Here is a 7756-nt window from a genome sequence, read left to right on the forward strand (position 1 = left end):
GACGGGGTTTCACCATGTTGACCAGGATGGTCTCGATCTCTTGACCTCGTGATCCACCCGCCTCGGCCTCCCAAAGTGCTGGGATTACAGGCTTGAGCCACCGCGCCTGGCTATGTCTTATTTCTTTTGAGGAGGAGACAGGTCAGTTTTTCAGACCTGTCCTGGAGACACTGTTCAGAATCATACAATATGGCAAACCAGCTAAAGAAATCTCAGCCTTCACATCTGTTAATCAAGTGACCCTTCTCTCAAATGAATATAATATTTTAATTTAAAAAAAAAGTAGTATTGGGTTATTCTAAAATTTCAAACACTAGGCACCTCATTGAAACCTTTTAAGCTTTATAAGTGGACATACAGAACATTTTTTAAGGATTAAAAAACATGGTAGAATGCATTCCTTATCCATGTCGCTTAGAAAAACTACTTGGTAAGAAGTTTTAATTTTTTAAATCTGGGAGCTAATCTAATTAAATGATTCTAAAGCCAGGCTACAGCCAGCAAACAGGCAAATAAATGCCAACTAGTTCTAACTTAATATAACATTTTTAAAAATTAAGGATTTTAGGGAAAACAACAGGAGAGATATAATGGTGCATGTGAGATGGGGAGACATAGAAAAACAGGCAAAGCTTAATATACAGAGAGATATAGAGACGTATATATTCTAATTCAGTTGCCCCTTTCAACAAGTTTAAGCAAAAGGACAAATAAAAAGGGCAGTTTTGTATTGGGACTGTGCTTCTTAGTTAGCGAGAACAGACAGACCCGTTGTAACTTTATAGTTCTAATACTTAAATTACTGAGACTCACAGCCTGCCATATATTCAACACCTGTCCCACTTCTCCTAGTCTGAATCTGTACATCCACACACAGATAACAGCATAGTAAGACCTTTTGGTTATTTTCTTACCTATTTCATACTAACCAAGGTTTTTCTGTATTTTACATTTCCTTTTTTTTTTTTTTTTTTTTTTTTTTTTTTTTTTTTTTTTTTTTTTTTTTGGAGACAGAGTTTTGCTCTTCTTGCCCAGGCTGGAGTGCAATGGCCACAACCTCTGCCTCCCAGGGTCAAGCGATTCTCCTGCCACAGCCTCCCGAGTAGCTGGGATTACAGTCATGTGCCCCCACTCCTGGCTAATTTTGCATTTTTAGTAGAGATGGGGTTTCTCCATGTTGGCCAGGCTGGTCTTGAACTCCTGACCTCAGCTGATCCGCCCACCTCGGCCTCCCAAAGTGCTGGGATTACAGGCGTGAGCCTCCGCGCCCAGCCTATATTTTACATTTTCATTAAAATATAATGAATATATAAGGATCCAAGGTTTACAAAAGCATATCCAACTGAAGAATTGTCCCTCTCCAAAGCTAACCTACTGTTGACAAAGTCATGTACATATTTATTCTCCTCAAAATGTCTATACATATATACGGGTGTGTATGTGTTAAGTATACCTTTGTATAACTTTGTAGACACACTATTCTGTATGCATGTATATATTTACACATGTGTGTGAATATATACAAGGAATATTCTGCATTTTGGTAGTTCTGTTTTCCATTAAAGATATTTTGGAAATTTTCCACATTGCCACTTTTATATAGATATCTACCTCAATTTTTAAGGCTGCATAATACTCCAGCGTATGAATGTAGCATAATTTAATCAGTTATATGATTTGTGACTTCTAATATTACCATATTGCAATGAACATCTTGTGGATATCTTTGCATATTGAAGCTGGAGTATCTGTGGGATAGAAACTTGGAAACAAAATTGCTGTCAGTGGTATGAAGCACTTACAATTTTCCCATATATAGTATTGTTAAATGACTCGTCAAAGGGGTTGTACCTATTACAACCCACTTAGAGTATATGAGAGTATTCCTATTTGCCCTTAGCCTTGCTGATACATCACCCCAGCTGTGCTCTCCTGCATTGTTTTCCCCCTCTTTCTGCTGGATTATTTCCAAGGGTTCCCTCCAGCTATGACCCACTTTCTGCTCTTTCTTTATGCCTAGAGAGTTGTCCATACTGGCATGCTCCAATCTCTTTTCCCATTCTCTTTTATTCTTTAAATTTCTACTATGGAAATCATTAGACATGCATAAAAGTAAAGGAAATAGAATAGACCCTACAGAAGCCCCTATGTGCCTGTCAACCAGCATCAAAGCAACATTCTGCTCATTTTATCTATTTTCTGACAACTGACTTTTTTTCTCCTGGAGTGTTTCCAGGTAAATCCTAGTTAAAATGTCAACCATGAATACTATACTATGTGCCTCTAAAGGTGAGGGCTTTAAAAAAATAGTCACTATCCTATTATTTTGCCCAATAAAATTAGTAATTCCTTAATATCATCTGATACCCAGTCCATTATAAACTCTTCTCTCATTTCTTTCTCTTTTTAAATTTCTTTTACTTTCTCGAATTCAAAACTGTACTTTTAAGTTTGTTTTGTTCAAATAAGGATCCAAACAAGGTCCTTTAAGTTTCTCCAAGTCTTTAAGTCCTACTAACACTTTTATTTTGCAGCTTCAATTTGTTGAAGAAACTGGATTGTTTGTCCTATGGAATTTCCCACATTCTGGATTTAGCATATTAATGTGTTCTTCAATCTCGTGTGTATGTGTGGTGTGCTTGGAGATAGAGTCTCACTGTATTGCCCAGGCTTGAGTGCAATGCCACGATCTTGGCTCACTGCAACCTCCACCTACCAGGTTCAAGCAATTCTCCTGTCTCAGCCTCCCAAGTAGCTGAGACTACAAGTGCACACTGCCATGTCTGGCTCATTTTTTGTATTTTAGTAGAGACGGGTTTCACCGTGTTGCCCAGGCTGGTCTCGAACTCCTGAGCTCAGGCAATCTGCCCGCCTTGGCCTCCCATGTAATCCTGTGTGTTTTTACTTATCATTAGATGTAGAGGCTTGATTACATTCAGGTTCAATTTTGTTTGTTTTAGGCAATAATTCATCATGGTGGTGGGTTCTTGCTTTGCAACACATCAGAAGCATGTCTCATTGTTCCTTTGTCAGTAATACTAAGATTGATCACTGGGTTCAGATGTTATGAACCTGAGCTATCCAATAAATGTTTCTCATCAATTTTTTATCTCATGCTTTTAGCAGCTAGATCTGTTACTTCATTAGAGGTGGCAAAATGGTGATTTCCTAATCTTATCATTCCTCTTGTATTTACCTGATTCTTACATGAAGAATTTTCCCTTATCAGAAAGAAGTTGGGATAAATGATTCACTTTACCCATGAGCAATTTTCAAAATATTGAATTGGCACCCTAGTAACCTCCAAAGGTGACCAATTAGTTTTTAAAATAGCATTAAGATCTCAGGGCCGTTTTATATATATCATGTTTCAAAATATACTCTTTCTGATGCTCACACTAACCCATCTTTGGCCAATGGCAATCCTTTCAAGTTAGTTAGCTCCTGGGTCCTTTTGACACGGCCTTACTCTGATTGCTTCCCTGCTTTCTGACACAAAGTATTCCAGACTCATCTTGTCCTTTCCCTGCCCCCTTTCAGTGGGACAGTCTGGGTGCAAGGGTGGGCCTTACTATCGAGCTATGATTATTTCTAGGCCTTTTCAGTGAACAAAGCTATGCAACATGTATTTTCCAGAAATAAAAATAAATCACATGATTATTGATTGTATTGTGTCTCTTTTCTCTTCTGCTAAAAATCTTGGCTCTTGATTCCAGTGACACAAGTAAATATTTTCTTTAACACATATAAATACCCAAATGACACTACCAATATCATTGATAAAAATAAAACTATTGAATGCAGTTTAAGATTTATTTGTAGTTGTTTGGTCTGTAGTGTATATTCCATTAGCAAAGTACAGACAAAATACTAGGCGTTCAAGTCACTTGAAGTAATTCTTCGGTGGGGCTATACCACCAACTTGACAGACTGTTAAGTCTGTTTTAGTTTTAAGAGTTGCTTTTTCAAAAAATGTTTATTATACAAAACATTGACAAGGCCTCAAAGTAAAAGGTACACAAGATACAGAAATAGTTGCCATCCTTGTATAGCTCCCTACCACCACTAATAAGGGGATCATTTTATTAGTTACTGGTATAACTAATCCTTCTATTGCTTTACAAAAAAAGCAAATACCTATATTTTTTTCCATTTGTCTCTTTGTTATACAACAGATAGCACACCATACATTCTGTTCTGTAATTTACATTTTTCATTTCCTATATACTGGGGATTTCTCCAGATTAGAACTACAAAAATAGTTCACAGTCCTTTCTACAGCTGTGCAGTACTCCATTGTATAGATACACCCTAGTTTCTTCCATCAATTCCCTATCAGTGGAGATTTGGTTGGCTTCTGTAGCTGTTAGAAATTGTGCTGTAATCAAGATCTTTGTGCAAATACCATTTTATATTCTTGAAAGTGCATCTCATATTCTTCGAAGTGGGTCTGTCAGGTTGAAGGATATACTCATTCAATTTTGCTAGTTATTAACAAATACCAACCACAGGGATATGTACTTTTTAAGAGTGCCTGTTTCCCTACTGTCTCAACAGACTGCATTGTCTAACTTGGATTTTCCCCAATATGACAGGTAAGAAAGGTATTTCCATTATTTTATTTTATTTTGCATTTGCCTGTTTATGCATATCCTCGTATGTTTAAAGGTCATTTGCATTTTATTTTCTGTGAACTGTCTGTTCATATCTTTTTGCCTATTCTTCAGGTTCCTCTCAAAGTTTAAAATTCTTCATATATAGGGCTACAATTAGCTCCTTGCGATAAAGGCTGCAAATATTTTCAGCTATCCAAAAAAGTTTGTCTTCTTCTCTGTCACCCAGGCTGGAGTGCAGTGGCTTGTTTACTGTATCCTCAAACTCCTGGGCTCAAACAGTCCTCCCACTTCAGCCTCCCAAGTAGGTGGGACCCAGCCCAGGACTTTTTTTTTTTTTTTTTTAATCAGCTCGTCATTTGCTACAAAAAAAAAACCTGCTGAAATTTTCGTTGTTGTTTTTTTGTAGAGCCAGTTTTACTAGGTTGCCCAGGTTGGTTTTGAATTCCTGGTCTCAAGCAGTCCTTCTGCCTCAGCCTCCCAAAATGCTGGGATTACAGGCATGAACCACTGCATCTGGCTGAAAATTCTTTTTAGTTAAATATATAATTTTTTCTTTTTATTGCTGCTGAATTTTCAGTCCTAGAAAAGTTTTTTTCACTGTCAGATTATACAATAATTAATCTATGTTTTCTTCCAGTTAGGGGTTTTCATTTTTAAAATTGGGTCTTTGATCTATTCAGATTTTATCCTGTGTACTCTGAAAAATTGATTTGATTTCATTTCTTTTCCAGATGGTTAACCACACTTGTCTCAACACCATTTTTAAAGCCTTTTTCTCTATGAATGAGATGCTTCCTTTATCATATATAAAATTGCTAGACTTTCTCATATTATCAACAGTATGTTATAATATTTAATAAGGTTATCCCTCCTTCCACACTGTTTTTTTCTAGTACCTTCTGGTTATTTTTGTTTATTCCTTCCAGTACCTTGGTATAAAAAAAACTTCTTGCTTTATTGAAATCTGGTATGGCCCTTTAAATATATATTATCCGTACGAATGAAGCATTTCAAAAGTGTTCTCCAAATAATATACTACAACCAATCCTAAGCAATTTTTTTTTTTTTTTGGAAAATTAGTCTTAAAAGAAAAAATATAAAACAGAAGTTATCTTAAGGAAATGCACAGACACAGGTAAAGCTATGTATGGTGGCTACAACACCCAGAGAAGACTTCCCTAATAACAACAGCAGCATTTACTGAATATTCACTGGGTCCACGGTCCTGTAGTTAACTATTAAACAGAGACTGGTCCATATAAAAGACCCAAGAAAATATACAGCTGTCTTGTTTTGACTATCACAGTAAAATTTATTCCATAAAATAAAAGCACACTGTGCATAAGCAAAGATCAAACGCTGTAATAGATTTTTAAGAAAACATTTAGCACCCACTGTATTATTTAAAATGTGAAGATTGTGAACTTCTCTTCTAGTTCAATCTTCATAAAATTACACATACTACACCTCAGGGTAAAATCTAACTTTAAAAAGAGTTGTAACATCTTTCAAATAAATCCAATTCAGTTTGCGGGAAGATTAAGTTTCACTTTATATTTGGGCATATCTTTTTCTTGAATCACTTGGCACATCTGTGGCCAGAAACTCTATTTACTAAGTAAACCAAGGAACTTCTTCCCTCCAAGGGCTGGGACAAAGTTTCCTACACAAAAACCTTCCTGTGTAAGTGAAACCTGTCATTCTCCCAGCAAAGGATAATTGAGATTAGAGAGTATATAAAACAAAAATACAAAAATATTACCCAAATTATTTGTACCACATACAGGTTTGAAACCTGGCCATCTAAGATACTAACTAAAAAGACTATTATTGTTCTTAACTTAGAGAAATCAGACAACACATCATGATTCTCATGTTGCCTTCTTGCACTAACCTAATCTGACAAGTGAGACAAATTGTTCATTGGGAAGATGTTTACACTGTGCTTCAGTATAATTTGCTTATTCTTTAGTAGGGGAGAAATGTTGAAAATAGAACATTCAGTCTTTCTGGCAGTTAATCAACAGTGATAAAACCTTACATTTCCTAACAACTACAAATTCCCTAATTAACCATTTTAAAAATGCAATAACCAAAACCATTAAACCATTATTTGCTCTAGTTCATTGTTATTTATTTACATAGCTACCTTTCTCCTAGACAATCAACGTTAGCCAAAGATGCCTTGTTGGTGACAATCCTATTCAGTTTTTATTTATTTATTTAGTGAAGGGTTTTCTCAGCAGCCAGTTACCACATGGAGCTTTTTCACAGTTTCAAAAAAGTTTTCCTCATTTTAAAACTGCAAAAAAATGTACACTTGATTGCATTTCCAAAAAAAAGTTCAATCAATCTTTTAGCATTTTTGTAATATAACTTCAAATATGTAATGATTTAATTAATACAATACTCTTAATAAAACAACAACAAACCCAAGTGCTAAGGCTAGACACAGTGGCTAACACCTGTAATCCCAGCACTTTGGGAGGCTGAGGCAGGCAGATCACAAGTTCAGAAGTTCGAGACCAGCCTGGCCAACATGGTGAAACCCTGTTTCTACTAAAAATACAAAACTTAGCTGGGCATGGTGGCATGCACCTGTAATCCCAGCTACTCAGGAGGCTAAGGCAGGAGAATTGCTTGAACCTGGGAGGCGGAGGTTGCAGTGAGCCAAAATCGTGCCACTGCACTCCATCCTGGGCAACAGAGTAAGGCTCCGTCTCAAAACAAAAAACAAAAAACAAACAAACAAACAAAAAACCCAAGGGCTAGCTCATTTCTGGTGCCATAAGTCATAACAGCACCACTTGTTTTTATATTTTAGTGATTAAATGTATACAGTTTTAGCACCAATCTACGAAAGTTAGATGTTAACAAAAATAAATTACTTGGCTTAATAGGAAGTAACAGTCTTAATAACCCCGTAAGTGAAGAAATTTGTTCCACTTGCTGCATCAAAGTGGAAAATAATAGTATTAAAGGGGGAAACAAAGGACAGCCTTTTAGTTGAGGCTTTTCAGTACGTGAATCGCTGAATTATTGAAGTCATGTTCCTTGGAAGTGTAGAATTATACCACATATAGAAGGTTCCAAGGAGCTATGTTGTTATACACTGTGTATGTCAGGATAGTCCACATTTA

This window comes from Cebus imitator, unplaced genomic scaffold (assembly GCF_001604975.1).
Source record: "Cebus imitator isolate Cc_AM_T3 unplaced genomic scaffold, Cebus_imitator-1.0 Scaffold0, whole genome shotgun sequence".
Classification (NCBI taxonomy): domain Eukaryota; kingdom Metazoa; phylum Chordata; class Mammalia; order Primates; family Cebidae; genus Cebus; species Cebus imitator.